The sequence below is a fragment of the Giraffa tippelskirchi genome, chromosome 4 (genome assembly GCF_054371585.1).
Source record: "Giraffa tippelskirchi isolate mGirTip1 chromosome 4, T2T-mGirTip1v1.2.pri, whole genome shotgun sequence".
NCBI lineage: Eukaryota > Metazoa > Chordata > Mammalia > Artiodactyla > Giraffidae > Giraffa > Giraffa tippelskirchi.
Window position 1 is genome coordinate 163527125 of NC_137278.1, and position 22303 is coordinate 163549427.

The window sequence follows — 22303 nt, forward strand, 5'->3', positions numbered from 1 at the left end:
CCATGAAATGAAAGGCCACTTGCTCCTTGAAAGAAAAGCTATGACAAACCTAGACAGTGTACTAAAAAGCATAGACGTTACTTTGCCAACAAAAGTCCATCTAGTCAAAGCTATTGTTTTTCTAGTAGTCATGTATGCATGTGAGAGTTGGACCACAAAGAAGGCTGAGCACCAAAGAACTGATGCTTTCAAACTGTTGAAGTTTTAAGGAACAAAACTTGGAGAAGTTTTGGTGTTGGAGAAGACTCATGAGAGTTTCTTGGACTGCAAGGAGATCAAACCAGTCAATCTTAAAGGAAATCAACACTGAATATGCATTGGAAGGACTGAGGCTAAAGTTGAAGTCCAATACTTTGGCCACCTGATGCAAAGAACTGATTCATTGGAAAAGAGCCTGATGCTGAGAAAGACTGAAAGCAGGAGGAGAAGGGGACAAGAAGATGAGGAGACAGAAAATGAGGTGGTTGCATGGCATCAGCGACTCAATGGACATGAGTTCGAGCAAGCTCCGGGAAATGGTGAAGGAAAGGGAAGCCGGGCGTTCTGCAGTCAGTGGGGTCTCAAACAGTCAGACATGACTGAGTGACTGAACAACAACAAAAAACAACCTATTATTCAACTTCATAGTATAAACTTTTAATCTAACATTTGAAAATTTTAAAAGTAGGACTTCCTCCATCATTTGTTATTTCCATGGTTAGAGCTAATTAGTGCCTAACAGCATGCACCTTAGAAACTGTCCAATGTGGGTGCGAGTCCTAATACTATCACTGGGCTGGATTCCATCAACCACAGGATTCTCATCGGCAAAACAGAACTAGAAGTCCTCACCTCATGGGGTGGTGGTGAAAATGTTAGTTGCTCAGTTGTGTCTGAATCTTTGAGACCCTGTGGACTATAGCCTGCCAGGCTCCTCTGTCCACTGAATTCGACTGGCAAGAATAGAGAAGTGGGTAGCCAATATCTTCTCCAGGGAATCTTCCTCACCCAGGGATCGAACCTGGGTCTCCTGCATTGGAGGAAGATTCTTTATCATCTGAGCCACCAGGTGGTGAAGATGACATGAAATACAGAAAAAAAAGGCTTAGTCCAGTGCCTGGGCCAAGGTTTCAAATAATACATATTAAATATTACAATCATTATTGTTTGTTCTAGGCAGAAATCAGAAAGTGTATAAACACTGGAAAATTCAAGCAAAGAATATCAGTTGTTGGTATCCCATAATTTGGAATTGAAGATTGAAACTAGGTTTTATTGTCATCTGTTTTTGTTTCTCTGATTTTGATAACAAAACTTGAGGAAGCCCCAAAACATACTTGGCCACTTTTAGGGGCGTCTCTCGATGCCTTGTGTGCTCCATCTGGGCTGCAGCCGTCATTCCAGCTCCACAGACGAGGAGGTCACTGAGGTTAAGTGTCCTTCACAACGACACCCAGGTCGATGGCAGAGTTAAAGTATGCCCCCCAGGTCACATAACTCATTCTGTGTTCAAGAATCTTCCCTAATCCCTGTGCCATTTGGGAACAGTTTCAAAGGCATTCCAACTGCAGAATCATGCCAGTGCACTGGTTATCAATTATTTTGTTGATCCTTTAGCAAATCCTCAAACTGATTTTTCTGCCCTCCTGGGACACAAGTCACAAAGCTGACCTTAACTGCTTTGGCATCCCCCTTCTACCCCCAAGGCACACAAAAGAGCTGTGCGAGAGTGCTGATTTATTGTTTTCCCACACAGGTCATGCTCAAGCCCAGACAGATAGAGAAGATCTGTCTTCAATGAGAGAAATGTACCATTACTTGGTCATAAATTCAATGTAATGGTAATTTTAGTAGGGCAGCTTGCCCAGGGTTTGTAGAAACACAAATCAAAAATCCCAAATTCCAAGCATATCCTCCTAGAAACTCTTTTGGCAACTCCATTCCCTTTGCTTTTTAAGGAACTCAATTTCCCTGGTTATGGTCCCTAGTTGCTTAGGGTAGATTTGCACAAGGACTAGAATCACTGTGGCAGCAGAGAGTAGAGTGAGTGGCATGCTGCGCAAATTATTTCTGCCAAGCATCAGACCTTGACCTCAGTCGTCAAGGAGGCACAAATGAACTGACACACAGATTCGGTATACAGCCCAGAAAAGTAGTTTGCAGTAAGAATATTCAAGACAACTCCAAGAAAAGGTTTTATTTATTTATTTATTTCAAATCCTCATGTCCTTGATCACTTCTAAACTGACTATTACTGGTCATTACCACTCTCAGATCTCAAAATAACTCTTTTTCCTAAGATTTATTTATTTATTTTTGGCTGACCTGGATCTTCATTGCTGGGCACGGACTTTCTCTAGTTGTGACAAGTGGGGGTTACTCTTTATTGTGGTGCATGGGCTTCTCAATGTGGTGGCTTCTCTTGTTGCAGAGCACAGGCTTTAGGCATGTGGGCTCAGTAGTTGTGGTGCATGGTCTTAGTTGCCAGTTGGCATGTGGGATCTTCCCGGACCATAACTCATGTCCCCTGCATTGGCAGGTGGATTCTTAACCACTAGACCACCAGGAATACTCAGAATAAAATTTTAATCTCTGCAGAGTTGACTTAGTTGCTGGTACTGGGTTAGAAGGATGTGCAGAGTATATTCAGGTCCAATGCTACTAGATACCCCTTTGAACTCTCAGAAGTAGACTTGAATATACCCTCTTGTCTTGTATCATATCCTATGCTCACTTTCATCATAGCAACTAGCATCTCCTTCTGGGCTTAGTTATTCATATGTGTTGCCTTCTACTAAACTGTATACTCCAGGTATAGGGTGATGTCACACCTGCGTGCATTTTTCTGTAGTTTCTAGCCCTATGCCTGACATGTGACAGATGCACTGTGAACATTTGTTGAATGAACAGAACTGTGAATGAATGAAGTTCATGCCTTTCTGAGAAGGTCTGACTTTTAAGTCAGGGAACCTGCTAATGGCCATTTCTTTCTATTTGGTATGGTGTATGTGGATAGGTGAGACGGTGCTCTGGAAGACAGTGGAGAGAAAACAGAAGTGAAGATAACCATCTTTCATGGAGTCTGTTAAAAATATTATTTCATTCATCTGAACAAATATGTATAGATTGTCAATATAGCCAAAGTGTTAGTGCCAGGTATTGAAGGACATTCAAGATGACTAGAAATCAAAGAGCCTGAAATTTACTTCTGTTAATAACATCCAAAGTGTAATCTTATAAATTATTTTTTCCTAAAAACATAGATCTGCCTGGTGAAAGGATGTGAAATCTAGTTCTCCTTCAGTGATTTGGTTTTGTAGGGGAGTGTACCTAAACTACTCTCTCCAGATATAGAGGAGAGTTTAACTGGCACTTTATTTGTATTTTTATTCACACATCTAGCATGTGGGAAGGTCAGGTTTAGAGTGGAAAGGGAGGCCTGGAGGCCATGAGAAAAGCTGGGCTGGATGAAGTACAAGCTGGAATCAAGATTTCTCGGAGAAATAGCAATAACCTTAGATATGCAGATGACACCACCCTTATGGTAGAAGGCGAAGAAGAACTAAAGAGTCTCTTGATGAAAGTGAAAAAGGAGAGTGAAAAAGTTGGCTTAAAGCTCAAAATTCAGAAAACTAAGATCATGGCATCCGGTCCCATCACTTCATGGCAAATAGATGGGGAAACAGTGGCAGACCTTATTTTTGGGGGCTCTAAAATCACTGCAGATGTTGACTGCAGCCATGAAATTAAAAGACGCTTACTCCTTGAAAGGAAAGTTATGGCCAACCTAGACAGCATATTAAAAAGCAGAGACATTGCTTTGCCAACAAATGTCCGTCTAGTCAAGGCTATGATTTTTCCAGTAGTCATGTATGGATGTGAGAGTTGGACTATAAAGAAAGCTGAGCGCTAAAGAATTGATGCTTTTGAACTGTGTTGTTGGAGAAGACTCTTGAGAGTCCCTTGGACTGCAAGGAGATCCAATCAATCAATCCTAAAAGAGATCAATCCTGGGTGTTCGTTGGAAGGACTTATGTTGAAGCTGAAACTCTAAAACTTTGGCCACCTGATTCGAAGAGCTGACTCATTTGAAAAGACCCTGATGCTGGGAAAGATTGAAGGCAGGAGGAGAAGAGGATGGATGAGGAGAGAGGAGAGATGGTTTGTTGGCATCACTGACTCAATGGAGATGAGTTTGAGCAAACTCCGGGAGTTGGTGATGGACAGGGAGGCCTGGCATGCTGCAGTCCATGGGGTTGCAGAGTCGGACACAAGTGAGTGACTGAACTGAACTGAGCTGAACAAGAATAATAACAAAAAGGCAGTGATGGGCTTCCCTGGTGGCTCAGTGGTAAAGAAACTGCCTGCCAGTACAGGAGACATAGGTTCAATCCCTGGGCCAGGAAGATTCCACATGCCACAGAGCAATTCAGCCCTGTGCTCTAGAGCCCAGGAGGTGCAACTACTGAAGCCCACATGCCCTAACACCTGTGCTCCGCAGCAAGAGAAGCCACTGCAATGAGAAGCCTGATGTATCACTGATCCTGTTCGTGACGCCAGTGGCCTTGCTGTTCACGCTGCACCATTCATTGGACCTACGGTAAATAAGGTCCAAGCAGGGATGCTGGAGGAAAACTCAAGGAACCGTAGGAACTGCAGACACGTTTATTCTCTGCTGGCTGGTGCAGCAACCATAACAGTATTCTCTCTTGGCTGATGCAGCAGCCATAGCAGTAGACACTATATTCTCTCCTCTCGTGGTTGACCCAACACACACAGCCGTGATGCAGCAGTAAATGCCGCCACTTTCTACGTGGAACTCACTTAGTAAAAGTAGCCTGTGACCAAGAGAGTACCTTGTGACATACATGTGCAATGTTATAAGTGATCTCAGCTGTTACATAATCATTATTTCTAAATCAAGGGGCAAGATCAAGGGACTGTGGGGTGAGAGAGCCTGACCATGCCATCTTGGCTAATTTGCTCTTCCCCTACACCTGAACACTGCAACAAAGAACCAGCACAGCCATAAATATTAATGCATAAATAAATAAAAAATTTTTAAAGGCAGAGAAGGGCATGACAGAGGATGAGATGGTTGGATGGAATCACCGATTGAATGGACATGAGTTTGGGAAAGCTCTGGGAGACGGTGAAAGACAGGGGAGCCTGGCATGCTACAGTCCATGGGGTCGCAAAGAGTTGGACATGACTGAGTGGCTGAACACAACAAAATTTTTTTTTTTTTTAAAGCAGTGACTTTTAAGCTTGAGTAGGTTTGAGAATCATCAGGAGGCCTTGTTAAGAACCAGACTTCTGGCCCCCACGTCCAGAATTTCTGTGTCAGGAGGTCTGGGTTAGGATTCTGGAAGTTGCATTTCTAACTGGTTTCCAAACAGTGCAGATGCTGTAGGTCCAGGACAAGCTGATTTAAAGTAAGCCCTGACACTTGTCTTCTACCGAATTTTATTCTCCCATTCTCTTGAATAACCCCACAGAGTGATTCTATTTGTATGGTTTTGTCAGAGTGGCCTTGAGCTGAGGTAAAAACAAACAAACAACAATTTAGGTTATTTTGTAGCCACGTGCTAGTGATTGACCAGATTTTTCATGTTGGTGCTTTTCCTTTTGCCATTTAGCCCATGGAGTTATAGGCTGCATCTCCTAGCATTAGTTCAGAAGAACAATAACAATAATATGAATGAAAACAACACTTAGATCATTTGTTAACAGAGGGATGTGTACATGTAACGTATTTTACTCATGCCATTGGCCTTGTGTGAAAAACTGTGAAATGATGAATTTAACATTGTCCCTTGGACTCCTGCTTCTTCCCACACCTGCTCTGACTAGGAAAATAATTGTAACTTCAGTCTGAATGGGAATGTATCAGCCAGGTCTTTCTGACTTCTAGATAGCTTCTGTAGTCTGGCCAAACTATCTGGCTTTCTGATTACACAGTTTTTATGAAGAGGGAAAAAATATTTTCGTAGGAATCCTTTTTAAATTATTTTCTCCTCTCATGATGAAAGGCTTATCTAAAAGCTGGAGCTTCATTCAGGACTGTTTCCTACTCCTCTGTAATTCCCCATCCTTCCCTGACGCCACCCATGCCTTAGACAGCCAGGGATTTAAAAGTTTGTTGGAAGATTTTGATGGTGTCTGCAGAGTTGAATTACATTCTTCTATGTAACATTCGGACACCAAGCAGAAAGATAGCACAGTCTGTCTAGCTCTTTGTAATTAGTTTCACGATATTGTTTTAATTGTGGCACAGCTTAATCACTGGCTGTGCACAGATTACGCCACATGGTTAAAATAATTATGGGGATTTGATAAGATAATGCTTTGAATTCATATAATGCTTCTTTTCCAAAAAGCTCTATGCTTTAAAAGGAGAGAGAGAGAGTCAAGAAGGAGAAAGAAGGACAGCCATTCAATTCCAGCTTTGGTTGTTTTCTGCACCTTGTCAGGGCTGGTTGGTAATCATATACATATGTACATACATACATACATATATATATATATATACGTGTGTGTGTGTGTGTGTGAGTGTATATATATGTACATAATTATTTCAGGTAATAGTCTACTTGTCAAAGGAAGTGTTTTATCCAGTACTCAAAGATTCTGCAGATAGTGTAAAATGATACATACTTGATTTGCTAGCTAATACTTAATACAGACTATACAACTGGTAGCCTAAGCAAGCCTGTATGGATGCATTAGTTCTAAATCTAAACATTTGCTTACAAAGCTGATGGCTACTGGCTCCAAGAGCAGTTCTTTACTTTCAGAAGAGTACAGTCTGGTCATAAACCTTTCTTAGAACTACCATACAATTTGTATGGTTTATTGAACATTCATTCATTCATTCCAAGCAGTATGCCTACTATGTGCTAGTCAGTAGGTTCAGTCACTCAGTCTTGCCTGACTGTTTGCAACCCCATGGACTGCAGCACGCCAGGCTTCTCTGTCCATCACCAACTCCTGGAGTTTGCTCAGACTCATTTCCATCAAGTTGGTGATGCCATCCAATCATCTCATCCTCTGTTATCCCCTTCTCCTCCCATCTTCAATCTTTCCCAGCATAAGAGTCTTTACCAATGAGTCGGTTCTTCGAATCAGGTGGCCTAAGTATTGGAGTTTCAGCTTCAGCATCAGTCCTTCCAATGAATATTCAGGGCTGATTTCCTTTAGGATGGACTGGTTTGATCTCCTTGCAGTCCGAGGGACTCTCAAGAGTGTTCTCCAACACCACAGTTTAAAAGCATCAATTCTTCTCTGCTGAATTTTCTTTATGGGCTCAGTCAGTAAAGAGTCTGTCTGAAATGAGGGAGACCTGGGTTCGATTCCTGGGTCAGGAAGATCTCCTGGAGAAGGAAATGGCAACCCACTCCAGTGTTCTTGCCTGGAGAATTCCAAGCACAGAGGACAGGGCTACAGTCCATGGGGTCATGAAGAGTCAGACACGACTGAGTGACTTTCTCTTCACACCTTTCTTTATGGTTCAACTCTCACATCCATACATGACTACTGGAAAACACATAGCTTTGACTAGACAGACCTTTATTGGTAAACTAATGTCTCTGCTTTTTAATATGCTATCTAGGTTTGTCATAGCTTTTCTTCTAAGGATCAAGCATTTTTTAATTTCATGGCTGAAGTCACCATTTGCAGTGATTTTTGAGCCCAAGAAAATAAAGTTTGTCACTGTTTCCATTGTTTCCCCATCTATTTGCCATGAAGTGATGGGACCAGATAATCACAATGGTGTGATCACTCACCTAGAGCCAGACATCCTGGAATGTGAAGTCAAGTGGGCCTTAGAAAGCATCACTATGAACAAAGCTAGTGGAGGTGATGAAATTCCAGTTGAGCTATTTCAAATCCTGAAGGATGATGCTGTGAAAGTGCTGCACTCAATATGCCAGCAAATCTGGAAAACTCAGCAGTGGCCATAGGACTGGAAAAGGTCAGTTTTCATCCCAATCCCAAAGAAAGGCAATGTCAAAGAATGCTCAGACTACCACACAATGCACTCATCTCACACGCTAGTAAAGTAATGCTCAAAATTCTCCAAGCCAGGCTTCAGCAATACGTGAACTGTGAACTTCCAGATGTTCAAGCTGGTTTTAGAAAAGGCAGAGGAACGAGAGGTCAAATTGCCAATATCCTCTGGATCATCAAAAAAGCAAGAGAGTTCCAGAAAAACATCCATTTCTGCTTTATTGACTATGCCAAAGCCTTTGACTGTGTGGATCACAATAAACTGTGGAAAATTCTCAAAGAGATGGGAATACCAGACCATCTGACCTGTCTCTTGAGAAACCTGTATGCAGGTCAGGAAGCAACAGTTAGAACTGGACATGGAACAACAGACTGGTTCCAAATAGGAAAAGAAGTACGTCAAGGCTGTATATTGTCACCCTGCTTGTTTAACTTATATGCAGAGTACATCATGAGAAACTCTGGGCTGGAGGAAGCACAAGCTGGAATCAAGATTTCTGGGAGAAATATCAATAACCTCAGATATGCAGATGACACCACCCTTATGACAGAAAGTGAAGAACTAAAGAGCCTCTTGATGAAAGTGAAAGAGGAGAGTGAAAAAGTTGGCTTAAAGCTCAACATTCAGAAAACTAAGATCATGGCATCCAGTCCCATCATTTCATGGCAAATAGATGGGGAACAGTGGAAACAGTGTCAGACTTTATTTTGGGGGGCTCCAAAATCACTGCTGATGTTGACTGCAGCCATGAAATTAAAAGACGCTTACTCCTTGGAAGGAAGGTTATGGCCAACCTAGATAGCATATTAAAAAGCAGAGACATTACTTTGCCAACAAAGGTCTGTCTAGTCAAGGCTATGGTTTTCCCAGTGGTCATGTATGGATGTGAGAGTGGGACTATAAAGAAAGCTGAGTGCAGAAGAATTGATGCTTTTGAACTGTGGTGTTGGAGAAGACTCTTGCAAGTCCCTTGGACTGCAAGGAGATCCAACCAGTCCATCCTAAAGGAGATCAATCCTGGGTGTTCATTGAAAGGACTGATGTTGAAGCTGAAACTCCAATACTTTGGCCACCTGATTCGAAGAGCTGACTTATTTGAAAAGACCCACATGCTGGGAAAGATTGAGGGCAGGAGGAAAAGGGGATGACGGAGGATGAGATGGTTGGATGGCATCACCGACTCAATGGACATGGGTTTGGGTGGACTCCGGGAGTTGGTGACGGACAGGGAGGCCTGGCGTGCTGTGGTTCATGGGGTCGCAAAAAGTTGGACACAACTGAGCGACTGAATTGAACTGAACTGAGATGCAGCACAAGACGCCCATTTATTTAGTCTCAGTAGTGGATCTTACTCCTCATTTTATTCTAAATTCTGTCTTTACTGTTCAGATTCTCCAGGCTTATGGATGTCTTCAATCTTCAAAGTCATTCTAACCATTTGTGTTACAAGAGAGATCTGCTGCTTTTTGCCGATCAAGGTTTCTATGACATGTTGATGTTTCATATCATTGGTCCCCTTGTGCAGACAGCCAATCCCGATGACAGGGTTCACCTCCTTCACGTGTCTGGCCTGGACCTCAGTCATGGTCTGGATGGGGTTCATGCTGCTGTTCTCCGCGAGCGCCGTGGGGATGACCACCAGTCCCCCAGCAAAGGCGTGCATGGCGTACTGCTCCAGGGATGGGCACTATTCAGCCTCCTGGCTGACCACTGGGGCGCAGGTGATCTCGGCAGCACCCCTGCAATACACCATGCGGTTGTTCCGGATGAGGTTGCCGATGACACACAGAGTGTCATGACGGGAACGCTTGGCCTCCTCGATGATCATCTTATTTCCTCCTCTGATGAAAATGGTGATGACTCTGGAGTTCTTACACTGCTGGATGACCAACATCTTGTCTTTGGTGGTCCCAAACAAGATCTCTTTCACAAGACCTGCAAAGCCCAGCTCCTCAGCTGTGAGCTCTGAGAACCTAGAGATGATGTGGCCACCTGTGGCGATGGCGATCAACTCAATTTCAGATCCTCCAACCTAGTGAACCACCAGCAGGTTATTCTGGAGAAGTAAATGATTAGCTTCACCATCAAAGCCCCACTGGCAAATAGCTAGGTTAGCACCAGTTTCTTCAATGTGCCAGATCATCTCTTCAAATTTTTCCTTTTCGTACTTCTGAAGGGCTTTAAAATCTTCCACAGATGTCACATCCAGCTTATGCTTCATCTTTGGTTTCGGTGGCTCAAATGAACATGTGAGGATTGCAACCTTAGCATCTTCCACTTGCTTGGGCATCTGTGGTTGACTGAAGTCCTTGTCCACGATTAAGCCCTTGATCAACTTGGTGTCCTTCAGCCACCCACCCACCTTGCCTTCTACCTTGATGAGGTGGAAGTCAATGTCCCTGTGCTGCATGTTGGCAACGGTGAGGACGGCATTCACGGTGATCTCGGCCATTTGTCAGTGACAGTTGTTAATTACTTTGGAGCCCAGCATGGTCTTCGCTGTCCGGATCAGGGGCTCAGTGTTCTTAATATCGACGAGGACACTGTCGTTGATCTTGCTCAGGTCCTCAGTAGTGATGTGGGCAGCCTGCTCCTGGCTGTCGGTGATCCTGATTGGGTGAATGTGGAGCTCCAGCAGCTGCTCAGCCTTTTTCAACAGGACAACCACTCCTGTGGTTCCATCTCCAATCTCATCATCCTGTGGTTTGAACAGCCCAGCCATCAGCTTGGTGATGGTCGACATCCATTATGCTTAAGAGGGTGGCACTATCACTGGTCACACACGTTGCCATACTTATTCACTATTATCTTATCAAGCCCATTTGGTCCAAGTGATGCTTTCATTGTATTTGCTACAGGCTTTGCTGCCATTATATGAGATTTGAGGGCCTCAAGTACCATAAGATGAGACTTGTAGTCCTGATCCTTGATGATGAGGAAAGTATCACCGTATTTGTCAAAGTCGAGGATCCCCACGGACCTCAAGATGCAGTAGCAAGAATTACTCTCTCTCAACCAGTGGAGACCACACCAGAACCCAGAGCTCACTTTCCTCTTCAGGGTTATCTGTTGCTTCTTGATCTGCATACAGTTTTCTTAGAAGGCAGGTAAAGTGGTCTGGTATTCTCATCTCTTTAAGAATTTTCCACAGTTTGTTGTGATCCACATAGTCAAAGGCTATGTGCCAAGTGCTGTTCTGAACTCTTACAGTAAACAAGTTAAGCAAAATTTCTACCCTCATGTCCCTGACATTCTAGATGTAGGGGAATTGACAATAAACAAACAATAAAGTAATGATTTCAGATATGATTAGTCCTGTGAATAAAATAAAACACAGTTGGGGATTGGAGTGACTTGAGTGAGATAGATTAGAATGTATCTTTTTCAGAAGATAACACTGAACAGGGTCCTGATGATGAGAAGGAATCAGACATGTGAAGGTATGGGAAGAGAATTTTAGGCATAAGGAAGAGAAAGTGTAAGGGGCTGAGTCTATGATGAGCTTAGTGGTTCTAGGAAAAGCAGATGGGGCAGAGGGGCTCGAGGAGAGTGAGTAAAGGGTAGACTTATTGGAGCTGAGATGACACAGAGGCTAGGTCAGAGGGCTGTACCCCATGGCAACAAGATTTAAATTTTAAGGTGATGGTAGGTCATGGAGGGCTCACATGGGCTGATTCACATTTTTGAAAGGTCATACTAGTTGGGGAGATTAGACTATTAAGCAAAAACAGATAGGAAATACTAAGGAATGCAAGCCTTTTTTTTTTTTAAGACATGTTGAGTTTGACATAGGTATTATACATACAAGTGTGGGATCTAATTGGAGAAGGAAATGGAAACCCACTCCAGTATTCTTGCCTGGAGAATCCCACTGACAGAGGAGCCTGGCTACAGTCCATGGAGTCACAAAGAGTCAGACACAACTGAAACGACTTAGCACACATGTGGAGTCTAATAGATAGTTGAAAATGTAAATCTTAGAGCTTAGGAGATAGGTCAGAGTTGGAGATGTCTATGTGGGAGTCCTTACTGTACACATATAATCATTATGCTGTGCTTAGTTGCTCAGTCATGTCCAACTCTTTGTAACTCATTGGACTATAGCCCACCAGGCTCCTCTGTCCAAGGGATTTTTCAGGCAAGAATACTGGCGTGGTTGCCATTTCCTTTTCCAGAGAATCTTCCCAACCCAGGGATCGAATCCGCATCTCCTACATTGCAGGCAGATTCTTTACTGATGAGCTATTGGGGAAGCCCTACCCTGAAAGAGATTTTTTGAAATACTATCTTTTTTTTTTTGATGTGCATAATGAATAACAGAAGTTAACACAGAATGTGACTTGAATACAATTTTTATTTCCTCATTTGTTTGTTTAATAGCAACTAGATCAAAATTTAGGTCTTAAGTAAGTCTTATCTTTCAAAGGAGCCATGTGGGAGGGCTAGCCAATTGGACCAACAGAGCCACCATTACTTAGAACTTTCTTGGAGTGATTGGGGCTCCCTTTTAGATTTGCTTTTGCCTCACAAGAAAGTCAGCCTAACTTTTTCATAGAATTATGTCTCATTTTTGATTGAAAAATAGAACCAACTTGGAAATTCATATGCTATTGTACTTAAAACAAAGTTAAAAAAAAAACTGAATATTTCACCAGAGGGAGATGACTTGATTCCACTGATGATTTTAAAATGACTTTGTCATTTGCTTTGGCAGTTCTCAGAATGGTGTCTAAATATGTCTGGGTCAATAAAGAGATGATCGGAATAAGTACACAGCCTTCCAGGTGATAACTTTGAAGGAAATACTATTTATTTAGATTTGAAGTTTTCACTTTATTCCTTCATTCACTTATTCATTCATGAAAAAATTTATTATCTGCCATATTACGGGTGGTTTTTTAGGCAGTGAAAAGGCAGTTACAAACAATGAAAGACATAAAACAATGCTAGCTTTTAGTACTTCATCTTTGAACTGAAGGATACCTTAACCATCAAAAATCCCATTTTTGCAAATGGTTCAATCAATCAATTTATTGAAATGAAAACATTCAAGAGAAAGAATAAAATTTAATGTTGCTTGCTTTTGCCTTCCTCATCTGTTTTCTTCCTCCTGTCTTATTTCCAGAAACCTGCTTCTCAACTTCTGATTTTTAAGTCTAAAGTGATCTGTTCCTTATGCTGTAAATTTCCCCTCAGATACGGAGCATCCTTTTATTTTTCTTTCTCCTCCCATTTTGCTACTAGAAGGTGTTGATGAATCTCTGGGATAAGATTCCAATACATGAATTAATTCATAAGAAGGTATAAATGATTTGATGCTAATTTATTACAGCCTGAATTTTTTTTTAAACAAAAGAACAAAATAGATGAAGAAATGCATCTGTAATAATGGAAATTAAAGAATTTTCAAGTAACAAAGTAGTATATTTCTTGGTTGAGAGCCTTCTCCATGTTTCTGAAATCACAGCTATATAGATTATATTGCCAATCAGCATCTCTAGGAACAAGAAACTTTCAGTTTCCCCTGATGCTACTATCTTTTTTTTTTTTCTTTTTGAGGGATATTCTGCAGCCCTCATGTGCCATGTAATATACTAGCAAGATATCATAATAGTTTTGCTAGAGTAAAGGGCCAAATTTTGCCTTGGCCTTTGTTTAGCTGGAAGGTGCCTACCCCTGAACTGGGGCTCTCCACCACCATAACGCCTTCAGCCTCAAGCAACATATTATTACAATCAGCTTTACTTGTTCCCAGGGCTTTCAGCATCTGTAGTGGCAGCTGGCACATCTCCCACTTCATCAGGAAGTGCATTCAAGGGTATCCGGCTAAAAAGTTCTCCCAGCAAGCACTTCTTCATATTGCAAAATGAAGAAGCAAGGTTTCAGTTGGAGGTATTCATATCTTGGGTCAAGTAAGGTAGAGGAAAGTTGGGGAGCTCTTCCATCGCCACAGTATCTTCTTCATGGATGAGAGCAGTAAAAAAAATTCACTCTTATTCTTCTAGTAGACTGGCATTCCTTTGACCCCAGGTTTAATCAGAAAAAGGATGAGCAGAATTATACGATTGGCACTGCCCTTGTTTGTTTTCCAAATTCTCAGAGAGAATTGCTCTCATACCAAGGGTTTCCCTCAAGATCTACATTTCTGATTTCCATGGTTCAGTTTTATGCAGAGTTTTCTGTTTTGCCTGTGAACACCCATATTTCTCTTTCCAGCAGTTAATAGGAAAATTCCATTGTGCCGAGTATAGCTTTGCTCTTCTTTCCTGTGAAAATAACCTCTATTGTCCTCCACCTGCTTTTACCTCCAGCCATCTGTACTAATATGTAATTGCGTGTCAAAGAGGGTGGCAGTGATGACCAGCATATGTCAGAAACATTTGAAAACTGTTCTGGATAATTAGAAAGCGCTATGGTTTAGGAGATTGAGCTCAAGTGAAAATAACATGGCCTAGAGATCTAACTCCTCTTCAACATTTTCTCCCTTTGAGAATAAGAGCTTTGGGACAACATTGCTCAAGATCATTCATTTTTATCTTTTAATTTATTAGTATGCCCAATGTCTAGTCTGGAGTAGGAAATGGCAACCCATTTCAGTATCCTTGCTTGGAAATCCCATGGACAGAGGAGCCTAGAGGGCTATAGTTCATGGGGTTGCAAAGAGTCAGACATGACTGAGCGACTGAGGATGGCACTGGTGTCTAGTAATCAGCATTAGAGCCAGAAGCACTGAGGCTTCAGGAGTCTTTGGTGGATACTGAAGTAGATGTAGCTCCTGAAGAAAAATTAATTGAAGTCTGATATGTTTAAGGAAGCTAACAATTATTGAGTGCTTATTTTGTGCCAGACAATATGTTTAGAATTTCTGCACATATTATCTCATGTCATAAATTCTGAAATTTTCTGTTTATTCCAGTCATCCTTTGGTGTCTGTGGGGGGTGGTTTCAGGACCCCCACTTTCCCCACTAAAATCTGCAGATGCTTAAGTCCCTTGTATAAAATGGCATAGTATTTGCATACAATCTACATATAATCCTCATACACTTTAAATCATCTCTATTATGATACCTAATAAAATATAAATGCTATATAAATAGTTATAAATTCAATTTAAATTGCTATGTAAATAGTTGCCTATGTGTGGCAAATTCAACTTTTGCTTTTTGGAAATTTCTGGAATTTTGCGGGGAATGTTTTTGATCTGCAGTTGACTTTATCCATGGATGTGGAACCTACAGATATGGAGGATGATTATAATTGGAATATAGATTTTACTTGGTTTTATTCAAATCTTATTTTTATTACTCTGGTATGAAATAGGTTTTGTGCTTGAGAGAAAATACAGTTAGTGTTCTAGAAGAGCAGTGGTGGTTGTAATTAATTTGGAATTAAACTTGTTCATGACATACACAAATAAATTCAAAGTACACCAACAAATTTAAATTATAGAATCAAGACTGTTTAACACAATAAGAGTGGAGTAAGTTCACAGGGCAGTTTCATGAGTTTGGTACTATGGTAGTCATTAGGACTATGCCTCAATATTTCCAGGCAGTGCTCCTGTGCCATATGAGAGCAATCAATCCTTATAGTTGGACTGCATTAATCCACATCTTTAAAATTATATGTGGCCATGTAACTTGCTTCAGCCAAAGAAATGTGAGCAGAATTGATGAACATTGTGCGTGGGTGCTCAGTTGCTCAGTTGTGTCTCTGCGATCCCATGGTCTGTAACCCACCAGGTTCCTCTGTCCATGGGATTATCCAGGTAAGAATATTGGAGTTGGGTTGCCATTTCCTCCTCTAGGGATTATTCCCCACGCAGGAATTGAATCCATGTCTCCTGCATCTCCTGCTTTGGCAGGCAGATTCTTTACCACCGAGCCATCATCTTCAGGTAAAAGCTTGTAAGGCCAGAGCATGAGTCACCATCTTCCCATTCTCCAGCCATAATGACCAACACTATGGTGAGGGTCTGCCAGTCTGTGCCCTGTGTGAAGATCATGTGATACCAAATTCATTGTGTGTGTGTGTGTGTGTGTGTGTGTGTGTGTGTTAGACGCTCAGTCATGTCCAATTCTTTGTGATCCCATGCACTGTAGCCTGCCAGGCTCCTCTGTCTATGAAATTCTCCAGGCAAGAATACTGGAGTGGGTAGTCATTCCCTTCTCCAGGGCATCTTCCTGACCCAGGGATCAGACCTGGGTGTCCCACATTGTGGGCAGATTCTTTTACCATCTGAGCCACCAAGGAAGCCCCACCAAATTCATTACTGACTTCATATAGCATGAGTGAGAAATTAAATTTTGTTATAAGACATTGAGACTTGGGGGTTGTTTGTTACAGTAGCACAGTCTATTTGAACTAATGTAGGCACCATTCATCAAGAAAGTAGACCCAAAAAGTCCTTCCTAAATGTACTTTTTCCATTATCTGTATAGTTTCACCAGAGGTTTGAATTGATCAGACCCTTGGAATGATTAAATGGCATTGACATTAAGAGGTCTGTGCAGTCAGGCTGCTTCTGTTCAAATACTGGCCCTGCTGCTTTCTTCCTGGAAAGATTTAAATGAGTTACTTAATCTCTTTGAGTGTCAATTTCCTTGTTTGGAAAATGTGGCTAATAGTAATACCTACCTTATAGAACTATTGTGAGGTGAAATAAAATAATGTATAAAAAACACTTGGCTTTTCAGGTGGCTCAGTGGTAAAGAATCTGCCTGCCAATGTAGGAGATGCAAGAGACTTGTTTTCGAAGCCTGGGTCAAGAAGATCCCCTGGTGTAGGAAATGGCAACCCACTCCAGTATTTTTGCCTAGAAAATTCCATGGACAGAAGAGCCTGGCAGGCTACAATTCATGGGGTCGCAAAGAGTCAGACGCAACTGAGCACACACACATACACACACACACACACACATGAAAAACAGTTAGTGTGGGGAATAATACTTTGTCAGGTCTTGAGAGGAAGGGAATGTGGAGAGTTCCTAATTAACAGACATAAACTTTCAGTCGACCAGATGAACGATCTGCTGCACAACATTGCACCTAATAATGCATTGTACACAGGGACATTTATTAAGAGGGTAGATCTCATGTTAATTATTCTTTCTACAATAATAATTAAAGAATAAATATTAGGTAGCATTCTATTATTATCCAGTACACTTGACAATGACTTTATGGAGCCTATCTTTTTTAGTCTAATTGTCTGATTGTGAAAGCCCCTTCCAGGTCTAAAACATGCTTTATGGTCCTTATCTTTCCTTAGAGTAGCTTTAGTTGTGGTTTGAGTTTCGTGGTGTCTAAACGAACTGATGGTAGCAGAGTTCCTCTGGCTTAGTGAGAACTTTACAAAAAAATCAATTTATTATGCTGCAGCTTTCTCTTCCTTGTTCTGCTCCATCACTCTTAAAGTTGTCCCAGAATTCTGTTTGACTTTGTAGTTTTTTGCTTCTTTCTCATCCTGAAGTATATTTTTCTTTTTGGCTTTTGACACTGGACAACATAAATTTTTCTTTTAATCGATTTGCCCATGTATATAGTAAATAAGATCAGGACTATGTCAGAGAAGTTTCCCCAAGAGATCAGGCCAGTTTTTGATGGTGAGGAAAAACTTGTTAGATACTTATACACCTAAAATATGTCAAAACATTTTATATACACATATTTGCAATAGTATTTCTGATTTACTGTTTATTTACCAGTACTCTCTCTAGGAAAGAATAGATTGTCCCCTGAAAAATTAGTCATCATTAGCTAAAACTGCTTTGTCAAATATAAAAGTACAGTCTTAAATATTTTATTAGTGTGGTTGGGATCAAAGACTATTGCTTTGAAACGCAGATGTGGGTGGTGAAGCCAGGAATGTGCAAGGAAAATGGCATTGTCTAGGTGAAGGAAAAGCCTAGATCAGTGTCACATGTAGTTACAGGTAATGCCAAGATTATTTGTAGAAAAGATAATGGTGGGAGGGTGGCTGAATTCCTGGGACAATAGCCTGAGAAGTCAGGGACTGGAAAGAGTAGAGGCAGGAAAAGTGAGCCTGGGATGGAGGAGGGGGAAAATCCGAGGCAGGAAGAGGGACGAGATCAGAGAGGATGCATAATAAAGGCAGGGCAGCAGACAAAGCCCTCAAGAGCAAATGCCAGAGAGACTCCCAGTTTGTTTAGTGAAGAGACAGGAAAAAGGACATCCTCTCAAAGGACCTAGGTTATGGGACTGGATGGGCGAGATAGATAACAGGAAAGAACCAGGCTTCTCTAGGGACCCAAAGAGCAAGGCCTGTCCCTCCTTCCCCCGGCCATCCCCCACTCACCCCTTCATCCCTGCCCAAACCCTTCTCGTGTGTTTGTGTGTGTGTGTGTGAGTGTGTGTGTGTGTGTGTGTGTGTGTGTGTTAGTTGTTCAGTCATGTCTGACTCTTTGCAACCCCTGGACTGTAGCCTGCCAGGCTCCTCTGTCCATGGGGTTCTCCAGGCAAGAATACTGGAGAAGGTAGCCATTTTCTTCTCCAGGGGATCTTCCTGATCCAGGGATTGAACCAGAGTCTCCTACATTATAGGTAGATTCATTATCATCTGAGTCACCAGGAAAGCCCAACTTTTCTCATAGGATAATATAATAGCTTGACTTGAGACAAATGGGACAAACTATCTGAAAGGAGATAGAACCAAGTCTTCGAGGCAGGAGACTGCCAGAGAAGGCCTGTCAGGAAGTCCAGCATACTGATACATCCCTCAGTGACAGGCCAGGGTCTCATGCTTTTTTTTTTAACTTTTAATTTTGTATTGGAGTGTAGCTGATTAACAATGTTGTGATAGTTTCAGGTGGACAGAAAAGAGATTCAGCCATATACATCCATTCTCTCTTAAACTCCCCTCCCATCCAGGCTGCCACATAACATTGAACAGAATTCCTTGTGCTACACAGTAGGTCCTTGTTGGTTATCCATTTCATTTATTTATTTAGTTATTTATTTTGTGGTGGGGGAGGAAGAAGGAGGAAAGGAGGGGATAAAGGAAGGAGAGGGAGAAAGAAAGAAAAAGAGAGGAAACCCTATGGTGGCTCTTTTTAAAAAAAGTTTATTTGGTTAGATAATATATGCCAATGTCTGTAAATGTTTATATATTATTAGAATTAACAGTGCTGTTTAAACTTTTTATTTTGTGTTGAGGTATAACTGATTAACAATGTTGTGGTAGTCTCAGGCAGAAGGTGAAGGGACTCAGCCATACATATACATGTATCCTATCTCTCCCAAGTTCCTCTCCAATCCAGGCTGCCACATAACATTGAGCAGAGTTCCATGTGTTATACAATAGGTCTTTGTGCTTAGTAGCTCAGTTGTGTCCGACTCTTTGAGACCTTGGACTAGGACTGTAGCCCACCAGGCTCCTCTGTCCATGGGGATTCTCCAGGCAAGAATACTGGAGTGGGTTGCCATGCCCTCCTCGAGGGAACCTTTGCAACCCAGAGATCGAAACCAGATCTTCCACATTGCAGGCAGATTCTTTACTGACTGAGCCACCAGGGAAGTTTATCTATTTTAAATATAGCAGTGTGTACATGTCCATCCCAAACTCCCTAACTAACCTTTTCCACCATTCTTCTAAATGAATGTGTGGAGTGGGAAGTGGTGAACTTGAGCTGGACTAACCAGCCGCATCGCATTCAACTTCAACTCCTCCCAGGTGGTAAAATGCCTTGTCTGGATTTGGTGCCCATCGGACACTAAGGGAGACAACACTGAAGCTGAGTCAGATGCGAGCAGGGCTGCAGAGAAAGGGCAGAAGAAGTATGGTATCCTGGCTAGAAAGTGAGTGCAAACGAGGGAGTTCCCTCTTTTTCCTTCCTGCCTCTCTCAGATCAGGTGAGTAATGTGGAACCCTGGTAAATCCATCACACTAAGTAAGTTGTGTTGTGTAATTCACTGAATCATTTAAATTGTTTAGTCTACATTAGGGGGTCACTGATAATCCAAAGCAGATATAGGAAGCATTTTGAAAACAACCAATGCTAGACAAGGTTCCAGGATCCTCTGTCAATTCAGTGTCAGGAATCCCGACCTACTTTTCCCTTGCAATCTCTGAGTCCCAAGCAAATCACACGTGAGTTAGTCTTAGGGAATTTGCTCCCCACAATTTGGGTAACTAGACCCCGAGTGTCCCTTGCCTCACCTCTCTCTTCTTGAGGGGGCTTCTCAAACGTCTTCTGAGAGGATGACCTTGGTTCTCCACTCATTAGTTTTATGTCTTTAGGAATCTTTCTTGCTTACCTGAGCTGTAGTTTCCTCATCCATGAATTGGAGAACCGTCACTACCACATGCTACTGCTGCTGCTGCTGCTAAGTCGCTTCAGTCGTGTCTGACTCTGTGCAACCCCATAGACAGCAGCCCACCAGGCTCCACTGTCCCTGGGATTCTCCAGGCAAGAATACTGGAGTGGGTTTGCAGTTCCTTCTCCAATGCATTTATGCATGCTAAGTTGCTTTCAGTCGTGTCCGACTCTGTGCAACCCTATGAACAGCAGCCCACCAAGCTCCTCTGTTCATGGGATTCTCTAGGCAAGAATACTGGAGTGGGTTGCCATTTCCTTCTCCACCACTACCACATGGGGGGTTGTATAATCCGATGACATGGTACATTGGAAAGGTGCCAAGGCTGGATGTGGGCTTTCATTGTAGCTCAGATGGTAAGGAATCTGCCTGCAATGTAGGAGACCTGAGTTCAATTCCTGGGTCGGGAAGATTCCCTGGAGAAGGGAAATGGCAACCCACTCTATTATTCTTGCCTGGAAAATCCCATGGACAGAGGAGTCTGGTGGGCTACAGTCCATGGGGTCTCAAGAGTTGGACACAACTTAGTGACTAAACCACCACCAAGGCTGGATGAGGTATACAGAAGTTCTCCGATAGATGCTTTCCTTTTTTTCTCTCAAAATGCCAGGCATCTAGTACATCATCTTTGCCCAAGTAATCTTGGGGGATCTTACCCCAGAAAAGAGCAAGCCAAATTTGTGTGAGAATCTTAAAGACTGCTTCAAGAAGATGAGTTTTCTCTTAGCCAAATGGGCTTGAGCAACAGACAATCCACTGTTACTTTCGTCCCCCAGCTGTAGACCTGTTCTTGGAACACTGGCTGCCTGAAGGGTGGAATCACTAACCCCTCCTTAAGTCCATCAGAGGACCAGATTTGAAAACTGGTAAAAATGAGCACCAGTACATGTACATGTAGCTCAAGCAGTAAAGAATCTGCCTGTAGTGCAGGAGACCTGGGTTTGATCCCTGGGTTGGGAAGATCCCCTGGAGAAAGGGATGGCAACCCACTCCAGTATTCTTGTCTGGGGAATCCCATAGATAGAGGAGCCTGGAGGGCTACAGTCCATAGGGTCACAAAGAGTTGGACTTGACTGAGTGACTAACAGTTTCACTTTTCATTTCATGCTACATGTTATGTGAGTTCTACTTTACTGAAGGTCAACTTGAGGGAACAGGTCTCAGCAAGCCTAAGGATGGTATCAGACAGGAGTATTTGCCTGGTATGGCTTCTCAGGAACCTACACATCCTAATGAAAGACACTTTTATCTATCTTCCTGACCCTCAACCACATCAACCCAGAACTCAGTATGGTCACTTCATGGTTGCAGCAGCATTGCACTGTTTTAGCCATGGCTGTAAAATAATCATTAGGAGTCACATGAGTGCATCTATAATAATGCCTCACGTTCCAGCCATAAAGCCTACGAGAAACTGAACACCTCCTGCCTGGCTGTGACCTTCCCAGGCCTGCAGTGTTAGTACTGCCAGAGCATGGAGCTCAGGGGTTTGCATTGTGTGGACTCCAATACCTTTTGGTGGGATCCCTGAAGAGCTTATGCCATCTGCATTGCAGGCAACTACATTTCCCAGGTTCCCTTGACAACTGGCTTTCAAGTAGATTTGACCAGTGGGTGGTACTGGTGGAAGACTGGAGGGCAGGACAAACCAGAGTATTTCTCCTCGGTTTTGTTTCCAAAGAGGCTTCCAGCACTGGCTGCTTGTGTTTGCTTGCTTGTTTATGCAGTTTCAAGCCCATCCTCTGGGTTCCCAGCTCCTGCAGAACAGCCCCTGCCACAGTGCTAACTCTCACCCAATGGCTTCAGGTTCTGGCTCTAGTAATATACATCCTCCTTGTGTCCCTTCAGCCCTAGGGATGGTGGCAGCTTTCTGCTCTTACTAATGTCTGAGTTGCTTCACCATCTTCCCTTTGGCTTTTTATCTCTTTCATTACCTATGTTACCAATTCCCTATGTTAAGTTGATTCTATTTAAAAT

The 22303-nt window shown here is 42.4% G+C and overlaps 1 long non-coding RNA gene and 1 pseudogene across 1 annotated transcript in view; one reads left to right on the forward strand and one right to left on the reverse strand.

Annotated features, from left to right (window-relative positions):
- LOC145547024 (uncharacterized) overlaps positions 1-22303 on the forward strand; it is a 102427-nt gene that overhangs the window by 49988 nt on the left and 30136 nt on the right. The window contains exon 3 of the long non-coding RNA XR_014083470.1: positions 19683-19861. This is a non-coding gene — a long non-coding RNA (uncharacterized LOC145547024). The remainder of the gene's footprint in view (positions 1-19682; positions 19862-22303) is intronic.
- On the reverse strand, positions 9369-10871 carry LOC145547020 (T-complex protein 1 subunit epsilon pseudogene; annotated as a pseudogene).